Here is a 17,397-nt window from a genome sequence, read left to right as displayed (position 1 = left end):
GACTGCAAGAGAAGGCAAGCGTAGCAGGGGGCGGCAGAAAGTTAGAGTAGAATGAGATTACGAAGTTTGCGGTGATAAGACGGCCGCAGATGGTACAGATATGGGTTATTCGGAAAGCTACTGGGAGAGGCATTTGCCCTTCAGTGGGCGTAGTCAGGCTGATGACGATGATGATGTTGTTGTTGATGATGATGATGATAATGCAGATGGGGATTAATACTGCCTTGTGTGATCGAAGGCGACTTGAAGACTGGCGACAGGAAATTGATGTAGAAGAGCAATAAAAAAACAAAAACATTGCGGCAAACATAGAAATCTCTGCAAAGAGTTCGCAACTTGAGCAGAATATCGGAATGAGATGCAATTCAATTAGAACATAAAGCGCTACGCAGTTTATCTAAAAATTCCGTCGGTAAGTATGATGCAACAAAGAGCCCGGTGCTATACCGGGTGTTTCACCTAAGACACTACTACTAAGCTACTGGCACATCGACTCCGGCAAGTACAGTGCATGCTGCACCTGCATGGAGTATGTCAGTCACAGAAAGCTTTCGTGCATGGGCAGCAACTCGCCCGTCCGGAGACACCGCACACTGTCGCTTACGCTTCAAGGCACCGTAGCGAAGGTCAGTTTGGGAGTGCAAAACTATTGCTTGCGTTCTTTGCGCAGCTACTCGTGAGTTCATCACCACGGGACAATCATTTAGAGTAAACAAGAGCAGCAAAGGTTACTTTGCGTAACGAATGAAATGTAAAACAAAGTCGCGGCTACATGCAAGTTTGTTTCCACCTCAAATGGCAGAGTGAGCAGCGCTTCACTCCTGAAGCGCAGCTGCTCGCTGATCCTTCAGAAACGCCGCCGGAGGTGCGAGAAAAAATGCATATCAAGTCTCATGTTCTACATCATTAATCAACTAGCGGTGCGTTGAGCAGTGATACTGTTTTATTCTGTTAAGAGCTAACCTTTTTTCAAAACACCGTAAATGCATGAAAGAAATAACACTTTTAGGAAGCACTGAGGTTGTTGTATCACTTCAGCCATCCTGTCGCCCGCGGCCTCCAGAATTCTGGCCAGTTTCGTTTTCAGTCAGTGCTAAGGATAGTCCTCACGCCTCCTTCTGAAGGGCGATTTTTAGGTTGCCTGAAGTGATATCGTCTACTGGTCGATACTGTTATTACATCGCTGACATAACGGTGTGTAGCGTTTTACAAAAGAAAATATTTGAAGGTTTGGGACTCGTCCTGTGTGTGTACTTTCTTTATTAAATTTGTAGCGTCTGCTCTTGAAAGCAGTACTTAACCGCGACTGCTCGACTGATGAGAAAACGGTGAAGTTCATCTCCGTTGAGCTCGTAGGAGGTAGCTGTTCATTTATTTATTGTGAGGTGCTCACTAACAGCTACACGCCTTTTACAGTCGGGCACTCAGAGGAGTGAAAGAGAAAAGGACAATGAGAGGATAAGAATGCGCAGCTTATTAACACATAAAAAAAGACGAACACTTGAGACTTCCCTCTCTCTCTACAAGTATCGTGTACGCTTGCTCTCTCCCCCTTCAGTGCAGGAACCTTCAGAGACCATCGCGCGCATTTCATTCGACTTAGGGTGGAAGGTTCTCAAGTCCACGATTCTTGGACGTGAATTTTAATTGTGAGGCAACTGCTTAGCTTTAGGTATAATGGGGTTTAACGTCCCAAAGCGACTCAGGCTATGAGGGACGCCGTAGTGAAGGGCTCCGGAAATATCGACCACCTGGGGTTCTTATACGTGCACTGACATCGCACAGTACACGGGCCTCTAGAATTCCACCTCCATCGAAATTCAGCCACCACGGCCGAAGTGAGGCAACTGCGGAATATCATAAGCAACGCTTATGTAAGTATTGAAAGTAATGGTCCTTTCTTCCGATTTGTAACAAAATATTTCTGTAAGGCCGCTGCTAAATTCTAGCTGCAACTACTGTGTAGGGCGCTGCCCTCGCGGCGGTGGCTGTCCATTGTGAACGACAGCACCGCCGCTACCTTCAGGGCGCCCCCACCCCTATCCCCCCTTATGCATACGCTAACGTCGGAAAGGCGCCTGATGGCCCACAGCGGCCTTGAAGGGTCAACGTTCATTTCCAGCTACCAGGGTGCAGGGCGCTACCCCCGCGGAAGGGGCTGTCCATTGTGAACGAAAGCCCCTCCAAGCACAGTGCAGTAGGGAGTTGGTCTTTTGACGCACTGCTATCTTCACGGTGTCTCTATAAATTTGCGGGGGAAAACAGGAACCCTTTCGTAGCTGGTATGCCGAGCCGACAGAGAGAGCCCAGGAAAGGACGATTCGAGCATTTTTTGGCGACGTGGGGAACGACATGCATTCCTCACTTTTATCCGCCCGGTCATCGATCACCCTTGTCCGAGCGTCCCACCGTCTGTGCCGTACCGGCTTCTCTCTCATCTATTGTTTGCATATGACAAGCACTGAGGACAGGGGGTACGCATCTGTACCAAGATCTTGACTTGCAGTGCGAGTGGAGAGGGGGGGGGGGGGGGGGGGCGGTATGCTTGGGACAGGTCGGAAGGAGAGCCCCAACGGGAGAGGATGTACATGCTCTTTCCGACGAGAGAGTGGTGTTGTATTTGTTCTTTATTTTTGTTTTCTTAGCGAGACCCTGGGTTTGAGGCTGAGCGCAACCCACGGGGTAGGTCAATGATTGGAGAATTGATGTTTGGGGCGGGCCACTGAAAATCACCGCCCCATTTCTTTGTTTGTTGCGGTTATAAAAACCGAAGTAAACGGATGGAGACCGGCCTGAGAGTAAAGTAGCGCAGTTTGTTTTTCTTTTGGTAAATTCATTTCTTCTGTTTTCCAGTTTTACTCCTTGTACATGTGTGTTGTATATGTTGTAAATATATGCTCCTCTATCTATCATCGTCTACAAGAAACGCCTCCTGGTCTTCCTTCACGCCGAATCCACTAGAGGAAGGGCTTGGGAACCTTCCGTTGAAGAAACGAACAAACTTTACTATTTCTGTTAAAGTTGGTCCATCGCTCGCATCAAGTAGTTAAGAGTGTAATAAAATATCAGTGGGGAAGTTTTTGACGATAGCAAGAACCTCACTAGCAATAAATTTCTAGTCTACCGAGGGGAGATGTGCGGATATATTGATTGTTATAGCGAAATACGCTTATCCAAAATATCGTGAGTATGCGAAGGCGCTCACAACCCATACCCACCACAGTAACATTCACGCGCCAATGACAGTGGGAGTCTTAGGCTTGGACAATATACGCCGTCAACAGACACCATTTACTATGAATAAAGTACTTCATGCAGCTAAATTCGCAAAAAAAGAAGAAAATATGTTAATACCACTGTGCTTTTTGCGCAGTGCACTGCTAAACTGCTGCCACGCGACATGCATGGCCGTGCGTCAGCAGATGTGAAACCAAATGCACTGCGCAGGGAATACAATGCAAAACTAGCTCAGCGCACCGACAGGTTTCCTTTCTTCTACGCCTCAAATGGCAGAGAGCGTGGGGCGTCATATACACTGCTGGCTCCGTGTTTACAAAGCGTCGCCGAGGAAGGGAGACAGCACAGAGCAATCAGCGGCTGTCACGCGACTGACTGGCTGTGCACGCGCGGAAGTTCACTGAACAAAAAAAAAAAAAGCGAAAACGAGGCAAAGAACCGAGTCTCCGCACTTTTGCAATGTTTGTAAACACGAACAGAGCTAGCAGAGCCTTCGAGTCGCACTGGGTGCGCAGTTAGTGTGTATACGCAGTCACGCGACAGTGCCAGGCGATCTCTCCGCCCGCTCTAGGAAAAAGCGCGTGACACGTTCCGCATTGCTAGGCGACAACGAAGCGGGCCTTCGCGTCTGCGGTAAACTGAGCGTTTCCTCCTATTACCGCGGCGTTTCCTTTTGCAGAGACGGGTGAAAATGGTGCCGTTGTTTGGCCGTAATGCGTCGTATCCGAAAAAGGCGTAAAAACAAGTTGGGAAACAGCCCTGTAGTATGCCGTAACGAAAATGGTGTCGATGTCGTAGTATGTGGTGAAAGTCCACCGATCCCCTGCTGTCCAGAGAATTGTCCTGGTGGTCCTGAACCTCAAGTGATTAGTAGGTTATGGAATGGTCATTAGCGAGAATGAGCATTATTGGACTCGCATGGGGTGATACGAGGCGTGTGACGATATGTAGGCATGTAACCCTCTTCCATATGCGTGGTGTAGGTAGAATGGGACCACACGTGGCTTCACGCATGCCGGTTGTGAACATAGTGCAAAAACAGTGTGAACACTGGGGGCAGTGCGAACATAGTGGGAACCGTGTGAACATCGGTGCCAGTATGAGCATTGGTACCAGTGTGAACACCCGTGGCGGTGTGAACGTCGTGTGAACAGTGAGCATTGCTTCCAGTGTGAGCACCGTTATGTAACAGTGTGAGCACCGCGTGAGCAGAGTCAGCAGTAGTTCCAGTGTGAGTACCAGTACCAAGGTGAACATCCTGTGAAAAGTGAGCATCAGCGCTGGTATGATTTGCAGTGTGAGCAGCGCAGTCAGTGTGCGCACATCAGTGCCAATGTCAACCTTTCTGGTAGTGTGAACATCGTGTGAACAAACTGAGCATCATTTGTAGCAACATAGCATAGTGGGCGAGTTTGTATTGCATCTTTAAAGAACGAAACAGCGCAACTAAAACGAAGGACCAAGAAAAAGAGAGACACGAGCACGCGCTGTTCGTGTCGGCAATGAGCATCATTGCCGGCCCGAACATACACATATTGTGAACAAAGCAGTAAGTGCGCACATCAGTGCTAGTGTGAACTTTCATGGCAGTGTGAACATCGTGCGAGCAGATTGAGCATGTGTGCAGGCATGCATAAACATCAGTGGTAGTGTGAACATCATTGTTAGTGTAACCATTTATGGTAGTGCGAACCTCGTGTGAACAGAACGAGCATCAGTGTCCATATGAACATCGGCGGTATTGTGAACATCGGAGTCAATGGGAACACCGATGGCAATGCGAATACCACTACAAAGCGGCGAGTCGCTCCTTCCTTGTGTACCAGTCGAAGCCGGTCGCACAACATCCGCTAATCTCGATTCTGTTATGCACCAATCACGACGCGATCTGCTCATTGCAGAGCGCCTGCCAAAATTCACGACTTCGAAACTTACTCTTTCACGAACGTTCTACCCGTAAGAAAAGCTATTTAAAGCAAGGCACGTGTATCTGCAGGAGCGAGGCGTCCGTAATCTTTCTCTTCTTTCAATCCGTAAGTGTTGCCGTACAGGTTTCCTTCTACGCTTTTCGAAAACTACACGGCACTAACAGTCGCTCGTTCCCCGCTAGTGCGATTCGGAACCATCCGTTATACGACGACCACCTCAAGAGCAACCTACAGCCACCACGTGCCACGCAGAGGGCGCTGTGCGACTGCACAGAGGGAAAACGGATAAGCGAGAGACAGGAACGTGGCGGGTGGTTGGAGTGCACAGGGGTCACATGAGTCACACAACGGTGGTGTGCCTCTGGTATGCACACCCGTGAGTAAAACCGGCCGCGCGGCGTTGAGCAGCGCCCGGCTGTCGCGTCGCACATCTGTTCCCGCGTGCAGGCACGGCGTAACTCGATCTTTCTTTGCTCCCTCGTTCTTTTGTTGATGCATTTGTATTTCCGCCCTGCGCGCGATGATAGACACATCGCGCCCGTCGCCTCCTCCTCTCCACCTGCGTCATCCTCGACCCTGTCTATGAGCGACCACATTTTGAAAATCTGGACAGAACGACTGTGGCGTCCGTATCCTTTCCTCTCTGAGGGAGTATCTGTGCAAATTCCTTGCCCTATTCATTTCTTTTCCTGCTTTTGTCATTGGTAACTGTCACCTGTAATATCAAGACCAATAGCTAGGAAGTAGCGTCACTAATCGGCTCCACTATCAGATGGGGGGTTGTCCAATAGGAGAGAGGCGAAATACTGAATCAAGACTGCTGCCGGCGGGGATCCCGGTTAAAAGGCCATTATTTCAGCGGTTGCCTTCCCAGGCTATTTTTTGGAGTGATTGCGCCCTGCCTATGAGCCGACGAATAAAGCTGTTTTCAATGATACTACAGATCTACTGTATGTCGTAGCCTACGGGTGCAATTATCGAAGAGAAAAAGGTAAATAAATCACGATGACGCCAAAAGTTTTAATGACGGGAGGGGGTATCTTTGCTTAACGACAGTCATGACACTAGGTGTTTTTCTCTACTCAAGGTTGGGAGAAAGACCCACTTTCCAAGCAGGACAGTACGTCCTATGTCGATGCCGCTGAAAATCGAACCGCACACCTCCTGCACATACACACGCAAGCCATGCATGACCATACTGTAGGGTGGGCTCAATATTTGCAGGTGCCTTTCTGGCCCACTATACAGTGATTAGCCAGCGCAAGAGCTAATACCTGTAGTTGCTTAGCTCAGTATCGCTCAATGAATTCTAATGGAGAATAATAAACTTTTTTTTTATCGCACTGGACTAGCACTAGCGCTGATGCATACTGGACCAGACAGGTGTCTGTTACGCATGGCCAGACTACAGGTAGGGGCCCACGTAATAAGCATTCCCTATGCTGAATCTTTCTAACGCTGTCAAGTGAACGTAACGCTCTGCCCAGTTGAGAGCCCTTCTTACGCACTAACATGTGTAAACAGTTTTGTAAATTCTGCCTTTTGGGGCCCCATTTTCTAACGTTTGTGCCCGTGAGATGCGCACTTGTGATCGGTTGGAGGTTTCCCACGTCGTATCGCCGTTGCTAAGGGGGTCCCACTGCTGCCAACCTGTTGTTGAGCGGCGCCTACTACTGGAAACAAGTAATCAGTCAAATTTTGACCTAACACTAATAATCGAACGATCATCTTCTTGCGAGACCTAACACGGGCCATAGGTGATGACGAGAGCAGTGGTGACGGCCGATAGCGGTTCGCAATAGTGCATGTCGACAGCATGCATCAGAGCGGTTTACTTAACAAGATGGGCGTCCAGGTAGGTAGCCAGATAGGCAGCCAGATAGCCATTAGACTGCAGTATACCCGTGGATGTAAGCAATACCAGACAAGTGCTTACCGCTCGTGCGCTGTGCGTGTCATCACGTGACCCTTTGAGCAGCGAGTCCATAACGGCAACGTGGTGTTGCATGTCCCTACGTCCATTGTAAAGCTTTGCATTGTGAACCTCTGGCCATTCAGGAAGAACAAAATTTTTTTCCTGTTTTCTTTTTACCACTAGGGAGCGAGAGGAGACAACGGGTATCGACAATGGGTACTGTATAGAGGCGTTATCACATCGCCGCCATGAAAAGCGCGCCTCAGAGCAGAGTCAGCAGACTCACGTTTAAAGCACCGGATGCCTGGGCGAGACCGTGTGCGTGAAATAGAGGATTCAGTTTCACCGCTGCCCGGCCGCCCTGAAGCTCTTCTCACGTTTCTCAAGTCGCTCGCCTTTGCACGTCTATATCTACAGAGAGCGGACCCTGTGTCCTTGGCTGCCTGGATGTATGTGATGGAAGATGACGTGAACGCTGCGTGGAGAGCAACGGCTGTCAAAGTGCCGCCGGTGGGAGGACTCGGCAGGTCGGGACTTCAACTAACGGATGCAGAAAATGTAATTTCTTATGACGACATGAAAGGTTCCGCAAGAACCTCACTTTCACTGAGCACAATGAAAATCGGTTTCGAGGAAAGGAAATCAAGCGATAATTGTCTCACATATCTAGGTGGACACCCGAACAGCGCCGTAAAAGAAGGGAGGAAGGTGGGAGTGAAAGAAGAAACGAAGAAAGAGGTGCCGTAGTGGAGGTCTCCGGAACAATTTCGACGACCTGGGGGATCTTTAACGCGCACTGACATCGCACAGGACACGAGCGCCTTTTGCGTTTGATTTGGTTTTGTTTAGTTCATGAAAGGAAAGGCAGTAACTGTTTCACATATCTCGGTTGACGCGTGTGCTCCAAGCTCCTCTGTTTGATAATAAAGATTTTGATGATGATCATGATCCCACGCCTTTCGAAAGGAAATTACGCAGTAACGGTCTCGCATCTCTCGGTGGACACCCGTCATCCGTTTGCAGAGGAAAGGAGGAAGTGGGGGTGAAAGAAGGAACAGAAAGAGGGCTCGTAGTGAAGAAAATGAATTTGAGGAAAGGAAATTAAGGAGGAGGTTGCGCCGCTGCGCATACGAGAGGCTATACAGTTGGCACGATTCCAGCGCACGGACGGACACCGCGAGCATGAACGGACGCCGCGAGCACGGACGGACATCGCGAGCATGAGCCATTGAAGGCTTGCGCCTTAAAAGGTAACGGTGCTCGACACGATCAAAAGCTTTCGCCTGAGCGAGTGAGACGAAACAACGCCGCATTCCCGTTCTCGAAGTGAACGTGAAAAAGTCACGCGTTAGTGCGAGAGATGAGAACACCGAGTGTCCGGGCACGCTGCAGGTCTGCGCAGGGCTTACGAGCACCGATAAAACCTTACTCAACCTTTTAGCCAGCAGCGATACCACGATCTTGTAATCTGCGTCAAACAGAGTAATCGGACGCCACGCCTGCGGGTCAGATGGACACCCGCCAGGCTTCAGCCTGAGCACTACACGGCTCTCTCTGAAAGACTCCGTCCTCTCTCCATCCCTGAAAAAGGCGTTCACCATCCGGAATGGTAGCGAGCAGTTCGTCGGAGCTGACCACGACGCTAAGTTGCGCGCCTACTTCGTTCGGCACCTGCGGTTCACGTATACGACTACCGTGAAAGAGGCGGTCCGCTGCTCGAGAGCCCATTTCTCCAAGCGGTTTTCAAAATCCGGAACACCTTGTACTGCCATTTCTATGCGGTCTAGTAGGACAAGCGAACAAGCATCAGTTGGATCCATTTTTGCCTAAAAATTTTCTCACATCTCCCTTAGCAAACGGGAAATCCTTCCCATAGTGACGCTGGGCAGAAGGACGACCGCGTGACTGTAAACTTCAATCGCTAAACAAGCACCCCTGAAGGAGAAAATTCTCCACAATGTGTAAATTGCTTCTCGCTGAACGCTTTGAAAAATGAAAATTGGTTCTGAGGAAAGGAAATGACGCAGTAACTGTTTCACATATCTCGCTGGACACCCGAACAGAGCCGTAAGGGAAGGGATAAAGGAGGGACTGAAAGAAGAAACGAAGAAAGAGATGCCGTAGTGGACTTGTCTGGATTAATTTCGGCGCCCGTGTGCTGTGCGATGTCAGTGCACGTTAAAGATCCCCATGTGGTCGAAATTATTCCGGAGACCTCCACTACGGCACCCCTTCCTCTCTTTCTTCTTTCACTCCTACCTTCCTCCCTTCCCTTACGGCGTGGTTCAGGTGTCCGCCGGTATATGTGAGACAGATACTGCGCCATTTCCTTTCCTCAAAAACCAATTTACCTGGGGATCTTTAACGTGCACTGACATCGCACTGCAAACGGACACCTTTCGCGCTTCGCCTCCATCGAAACGCAGCTGCCGCGTTTGGGTTGGAACCCAGGGGGGGGGGGGGGGGGGGGGGCGCTTCAGGTTAATTTCGACCACTTAATGAGGTTCTATAATGCGAATGTGTGCAATTTGTAAGTGGCTGCATGATGGCAGAAGAGAGAAGTGCACGGGCCTGTGGACTGGCACCAAATGAGCGACTATCACTGTCGTGTGTGTGAGTTGGATTGGATTGTAAAACTTTTATTTCCAAAACTTCGAGGGATTTAGCCCCCCGCCGAAACGGCAGCCAGAAGGTCTTGGCTCCTGGCGGCGTCTTCGGCCAGTTGAACGACCTTTGTCTGTCTCTCCAGATCTCAGCTGAGTAGGAGAGCCTCCCATTGGTCAAGCAACTTTTTTAAGCATGAAATGCTTTTAGCCCCCGTTGTCGGCAGTGTGGTGACGTCACGCCGAGACCGAGAGCCATCATCCGGGCACTGAATTCCAGTCATCCGGGCTCTGAAACGAGAACATCCGGGCACCGTACGAGACTTAACGAGATTTAACGAGACTCTCTAAGCCCTCCTACGCGACCGGCATGCAAGCGCCGGTTGGTCTCCAAAGGAGTCACAAAAAATAACTGCTGCCAGTGCCTTCTCAATGTTTATCAAGATATCAATCGCTGTGCGTTTGATAATGCACGGAATTATAATTTCTGATTTCTAATAACTCGTGCAAAAAGCACATAAATGCCACGATACACTTCGTTGTCATACGTGATCTCTTAGGGGCTTCGCGCATCGAAGCAAAGCCGCGCAGGCGCACAGGGGCCCAGGGGAGAAGCGCTGCGTTCAAAGGGCAAGGCATCGCGCCGAACGGGTGGTGACGTTTCTCCCTTCCACTACGGTGCGGTTCGGGTGTCCACCGAGATGGCAGAGAATTACTGCCCCATTTCCTTTCCTCAAAAAACCTTGCGTTCAAATGGCAAGGCATCGCTGTGAACGGGTGGTGGCGTTCCTTCCTTCCTGTACGGTGCGGTTCGGGTGTCCACCGAGATGACATTAGGCCCGTAAACATTTCATGCTTACTCTACTCTCGGTTACAGGAGAGGCAGAGATTTTTTTTTTTTTTGCCTCCAGGGGGGCAGCAGGGCATTTCTAACGAGAATGATTGAGATCGGTTTTGTCTCTGCATAGCTTGCACTAATTTGAATATTATCCTGGATAGTAAAGAGTACACATGACCGGGTTCGGGAATGTACTAGTTTGGAGACGGCGCCAAAAGGTGGCCATACCCTTTGTCAATAATTTATCAGCCGGGGGACACTGAGCTCTATTGAGTCTGTAATGTTGTGTGATCTCTCTGTAACAAACAAGGCGATTCCTGTCTGTGAAGCCCTCGTTATTCCCACTGGCTCGGAAAGCGAGACCTCGAGCCACTTCGTGAGCTGCTTCATTTCCAGCCAGGGATGCGTGTGGAGGTGTCCAGACTATGTGAATTTTGCGGTCGTCTGTTGCGGCACGCGGGATATTCCTTTCGTCAGGGAGGAGACCCTCCCCCTGGCAAAGTTCATCAGTGTAACTTTCGAGTCACTGACTATCGTTGACACCCCCGGTGTCCGCTATTGCGAACGCGATGGCGGCTTCTTCCTCAATTTCGCGACTGCCCGACGTGATCGAGGCGCCGACTCGGAGATGGGTTTCGGCTCTAGCTACCCCTATCACCATTCTCCCCTTCCCGCAATTAGCTGCGTCCACGTTGACCACGACTTCTATTGGAGAGTTTTCGAAACGCCTGCTGAGTGCTTCATCCCGTTTCCCTCTGCGATCCTTGTGGTGGACGGGATGCATGTTTTGGTTTGGTTTGGTTTGGTTTATGGGGTTTAACGTCCCAAAGCGACTAAGGCTATGAGAGACGCCGTAGTGGAGGGATCCGGAAATTTCGACCACCTGGGGTTCTTTAACGTGCACTGACATCGCACAGTACACGGGCCTCGAATTTCTCCTCCAAAGAAATTCAGCCGCCGCGACCGGGATCGAACCCGCGTCTTTCGGGCCAGCAGCCGAGCACCATAGCCACTGAGCCACCGCGGCGGCGGGATGCATGTTTTATTGCGAAAGCAATACTACGCTCATGAACGGTCTTTCGCGTAGCGGCGGCCGGTATCCATGTTTTACCTTTAAAATGACCTCTGACATCATACCACGGTGAGAGACAGGCTTCCAACTCGGCTCTTCGGGTAACGGCGGCTGGTAGCCACGCGTGACCTGCAGACTCGGCGCTAGACACCCTAGCGGCACACTGCGTTCCTTCTTTAGACGCGGCGCGCCGCGTTCCTTCCGTTAGAGGCGCTGCGCTCGCTTTCGCAACCTACCAGGCTTAAGCAAAGCTAAGCCCCCGCCAATTTTTTGTGTAGTGGCGGGATCATTAGCCTATCACGCACGCTCTTAATTATGTCCACTTTGTTGCCTCGCTGACTCTCGTAGTTTATTCCTATAGGCCCGCCAGGATCTTCCTGCCTCTGACGCTTCCCGACAGCCTTTCGTACTGCGAGATTAGTACGGCTTCTACAATTTCCTCGGCTGTTGTAGAGACCTAGCTTTGGTAGTTTTACGGTGAGGGTCCGAATGGGTAAACCCAGAGCCTGCTTGACACTTCGTCGGATGATCCCTTCGAGCTTGGTCTTCTCCGCCGCCTTGAGATCAAGGAAGGCTGCTACGTGCGAGATCCTGCTCATTACGAAGGCTTGAACTAATCTAACTAAATTGACCGCGGCGGCCGAATTTCAATGAAGGCGAAATTCTAGAGGCCCGTGTGCTGTGCGATGTCAGTGCACGTTAAAGAACAACAGGTGGTCGAAATTTCCGGAGCCCTTCACTACGGCGTCCCTCATAGCCTGAGTTGCTTTGGGACGTTAACCCCAATCAACTAATAAACCAAGCCAATCTAACTAAATTAGTTTCTTTCATGCCACGTCGCCTATTTGCGATTCTGTGGATGAGTCGCATAGTCTGTTGCGCGCATTTATCCAATTTGTTTAATGTCGCCCCATTGAAACCATTGTTTTGAATGTACAGCCCTAACACTTAATCCTGTCCACCGTAGGCATCCGAATTCCGTAGACATCTGATGAGACAAATCTGCGAAAGCAGTTGGGTTTACCCTCCATGATCGTTTCTTTTACTCTAATGACTGATTTTGTTCCAAGTCGAGGCTTCATATACTCGAGACAATTTTTTCTTGAGGCTGAAGATGGGCGGATGTGTGTCCAATGTGGCGATGGCTGGATGGACTTAGCTGGAGGGGTGACGTAGGGTGTGGTGGAGGGATGGCTGCTGAGTGGTGCCTATGGAGGGTGCTGGTGTTCCCACAGCACCTTTGAATTTGATTTCGCCGCCGCTTGTAGTGCGAAAGAACTTCTAACCGCACTCCCTGGGTTTCAGCACTGTGTGTCTTTGTAAAGCCTCTGAGTAGCAAGTGTAACTGGCGCACTGGGTCAGTGGATACCTCAATCGCGCCTTGATGTGCACAGTTGTCCACTCTCGCAACCCCGTGGCCTCACTCTTTGGTGGGCCACTGCGTGAGACACAGCCTCGCATCGCGGCAAAGTGGTGCTGGATAAGAAGGACATGGACGTCGTGCTTCACGTCATCTGTCAATTCGCTTCGATGAAGCATCTCGTGTAGGTGGTTTTTCTTGCCTTGAGTTAATGAGGTCCCCACAAAGACCTTAGTAGAGACTAGAGAGCATTCGGTTGCTTGAAGACAAAGTAATTATTAATCTTACATCTCGGTATACACCCGAACCGCGCTGTAAGGGAAGGGAAGAAGAGAGGAGTGAAAGAAGAAAGAGGTGGCGTAGTGGAGGGCTCCGGAATAATTTCGACCACCTGGGGAATAATTTCGACCACCTGGGGATCTCTAACGTGCACGGACATCGCACAGCACACGGGTTCCTTAGCGTATCGCCTCCATCGAGGCGCGGGCGTGGCGGCCGGATTCGAACCCGGGAACTCCAGCTCAGTAGCCGAGCGCGCTAACCACTGAGCCACCGCGACGGGTTATTGCTTTTCCAATTAGAGTTTCTCCTTTTAAGTTTGCATGATCCCATTTTCGTTTAATTCAATGTAAAAGCCCCGCAAATCTGGGCCATTCAATACAAGCGCTTGGCAGGCAACGTTTCTCGAGAAAACCAATTTATCCCAATGCGACCGCGGCGGCCGCGTTTCGATGGAGGCGAAACGTAAGAGGCTACTCGTCTGCTGTGCCATGTCAGTGCACGTTAAATATTCTGCGAACGTATGCAGTTCTGCGAACTTATGCATCTAGTTTGTGCATACGTATATGTGGCCATGTCACTAAACCATCAGCTGAATTTCATGGTTTGTCCTGTCTGTCTCTTTGCAGCACCCTGTCTATCACGTGCTGAAAAAAAAAATGCATTCGAATTACCACGACCATTTAGCCTGTCTTCCTACTCTAACAAATATGACACTGCCCGCGAAAACTCCTTTTGAAGAAAACGACAATTATGACTCACGCATGCGTGGTTGGTTTTCTCTGAAGCTGATGACGTAGCTAAGTGAATGGAGAACATATTAAATCTGCTCATAGACCTCTCGGGAAGACTTGCAATGAAACCTCATAACAGTTCAGCGTTAGCTCCGGCCACGAGCGCAGCATAAGTCTCTTTTTAGCGATAGTGCGACGGAAGCAGCAAATTGAACAGATTCCTCATCATTTGGCTCAAAGGCAAGCGCCTCTCGCTTCATTCGACGAAAACGGGACTCTATATCGGCTTCGCTCGAAATTCAGAATTACTTTTCTGCGAACGCACCTTCCAGGGGGTCACGACAAAAAAAAAAGTAAAAGACATATCGAGCGGTACGCGCTGTCGCGGTCGTTTTGTCCGTTTTGACAGATCAGCGTTCTGAGTGCTTAGAACAGATGCCAGCTATGGCGTTTCAATTGAGCCAATTAGCTGCGCGTAATTATTCCTGGAACGACGAATCATGGACGGCCGAACGGTGTGTGGACAATTCTTGTGAATAGAGGCTCTCTATAGGCGTGTTTTGGTACTGTTATAGGTTTCCACGAAACATATACTACGCTTGCAGCTGCTCACTTGACGACTACATAATAGAGACGCCGTTTAAAAACAAAAACAAAAAATTCACTTCTGAATTATGTTCGTCCGCTAAATGCATTTGGGCAATCAAGCGATGGCTATGGCTTTTCCATTTCACTCTTCTGTGTCGAGTCCTGTATAGAGTTTAGCAGTAATTTTAACTCGCCGTGGTGATTCATCGTCTGTGGAGTTCAGGTGCAGAGTTCAGGCCGTGGGTGCGACCCTGGCTGAGACAGCTGAGTTTAAATGGTTACACAACCACGTATATTGGATTACTAGGCACATTAGAAAGCTCCAAATCATCGGAATTCACACATTTCAAATCTAGGCAAAAAATGAACTGAAGACCGTAACACCTACTTCTACTTTACTAGACATTAATCAAATCCTCGAGAAACACCTGCTAATGACATGTCTCCTTGACTAGCATTTTATCTTATCTCCGTGATAATTTTGTTTTTAGCCTAGTCGAAGTAAGTTGTCGTTTCTTGAAGGGAGATCCATAGAATTGCTTTAATTGGCCGGTAAAAATGCGTCAATAAAGTCGGTGCACAGTACACTCGTTCTTAGCAACTATGACCTGTCGCTGAACACGAACTCGTCATTTCGATGCCTTGGCGGCGGTGACCACATTTCGATTATTTGAAACGCAAGAAGCGCATGCCTCTTTTAGTAACGACTAAAAATAGCATTCGATTTGAGAACCAAGCCATACGCCATCTGTGGGACCGTACCGTATTTAAGTGTAGGACTCGGATGTCGTCATCATAGTTATAACCAGCCGAGTCAAGTATAGAGTGCACAGGGACCTTTTCCAATGGTCTTCGCTTGCTCCAATCGTGTTGTTTTAGCTGCCGGTTCCCCTATCGCATTAAACTTCCTAATCTCATAACCTAAAAGGACGATGAATAAAGAGGAAAAGGGGATGGATAGGTGTTCCTAACTATTCTTGCGCCTTGCTGACTTACATTATGAGCCAAGTACCTCAACTGAAGGCTTACTCCTAACCTCGTGAAATTTGCTAAACCTAACCTGGTAACGATTAAATGGCACACGCCCCGCCGCGGTGGCTCAGTGGTTACGGCACTCGGCTGCTGACCCGAAAGACGCGGGTTCGATCCCAGCCGCGGCGGTCGAATTTCTTTGGAGGAGAAATTCTAGAGGCCCGTGTGCTGTGCTATGTCAGTGCACGTTAAAGAACCCCAGGTAGTCGAAATTTCCGCAGCCCTTCACTACGGCGTCCCTCAGAGCCTTAGTTGCTTCGAGACGTTAAACCCCCATAAACCATTAAATGGTACACCTAATATCGAAGCTACACTTCGGCTTTTGCCTGTGTCTCCCTTCAGTGCAGTTTTCCCTGAAATCCGGTATCCGCTGTGTCTCTCTAGTCGACCAGAGATTATCATCCTGAAAATTATATCTCCTGACCATGCTCATTTTCTCTCATTTTAGACTGGATATCAGCGACTCATGTTTGTTGTTTAATTCACTTTTTGCTTTTTATCTGTCGAAAAGGATATACATGTCCAATTCTGATTCTGTTCTTTGCGATCATGCCCGAGGCATTCGTAAACATAAATCATCACGTGAACTTCACCCTAGGAAAATACATAATTTATAATTGAGTTTATTCTGTCATATTATTTCGCTTTCAGCCATCGAACGGTAGCAATGACCTCAAAGTTGATGTGAGATCGCACGAGGCACTGAAAAACTGCGACATTGTAGCTGCTTATTCATTCATTGAAATTCCGGTTCTTAGAGCTGGCTGGCGTAAGAGATGGAGTGAATTAAAAAGGCGAAGCAACGATATTTATATCGCACTTTTTTGATGGCTCGCGGATCTGAAGTCGGCGTTTACGTCGCACACGTGATTCGGCTCTTGGAACGAACCGAAGCAGTATGAAAGATGAAATTCAACTGCAAACTTTTTACTGGGTGTAGAAGAATTTCACATGGTGATTCGTGTGTATGAATGGGCATTAATTTCCAACATTCCTTTAATTACGCCCCCTTCATTTTCTTTTATGTCGCTTGTACCGTTCTGTTCCTTTTCACATGACGAGTTCCTTCCTTTGGCTATCAATCTGTGGCCTCAAAAATAAACACTGGAATATACATCTACTAGATATTTTTCTTTTAAAGGACATTTATAAGTTGCTCTTCAAACTTTAGAGTGTAAGCCAAGCGCAGTCGTATTTCTAGTATCAACAGTACCTTCCCCGTTCTCTTCATTAGAGTAGTTACATGTCGTTGTTGTAATTCTTTTTAAACCCATAACAACAATTGACTGTGAAGGGCAAGAAGTGGCAGATAAATTTCTTTTACCGTACATCCTGTGGATTGTTTCCTGCGACTAATGCAGTCTGAAGCAAAATTATTATTTGGCATCACAGTAAGTAAATGGCACAGCTCCAATCTACCTTGCTAATAGCGCAGTGTCGGTGTGGCATTTACATTTTATAACTGATTTACCACGAAACTGCAACCAGGAGACTTCATGTAAAGGCTTATGATAAGTTCTCGTCGTAGCCTTTTCCTGTGATGATCAGAGAATAACCAATTTATACAGCATTTCAGAACGTTCCTTTTCTGGAGTTATTCGACCAAACAACCTAACAAAAATTCGCTACAAATCCTGCCCCACCAGGCTGCATACAGCTGTACCCATACCGCATGAAGCGATCTCTTTTTGAACAAAATCTTTTCCGCAATTTTGTGTCAGAGCTTACAAGTTATATGGACTTCTTTTACACCAACTATTTTCCCAACTTGCTCTTACGCATACAATATTTAACAACCGGCTGACGCTACT

The 17,397-nt window shown here is 48.7% G+C and overlaps 1 pseudogene; it reads right to left on the bottom strand.

Annotated features, from left to right (window-relative positions):
* Nucleotides 1-478: 478 nt before the first annotated feature.
* LOC149335424 (uncharacterized) lies at nucleotides 479-12,216 on the bottom strand (annotated as a pseudogene).
* Between the last annotated feature and the right edge of the window lie 5,181 nt (nucleotides 12,217-17,397).

The sequence above is a fragment of the Amblyomma mixtum genome, chromosome 7 (genome assembly GCF_055824585.1).
Source record: "Amblyomma mixtum isolate Tamu chromosome 7, ASM5582458v1, whole genome shotgun sequence".
Classification (NCBI taxonomy): domain Eukaryota; kingdom Metazoa; phylum Arthropoda; class Arachnida; order Ixodida; family Ixodidae; genus Amblyomma; species Amblyomma mixtum.
Note: the sequence above shows the minus strand (reverse complement) of the source record. Positions and strands in the feature narration are given on the sequence as shown.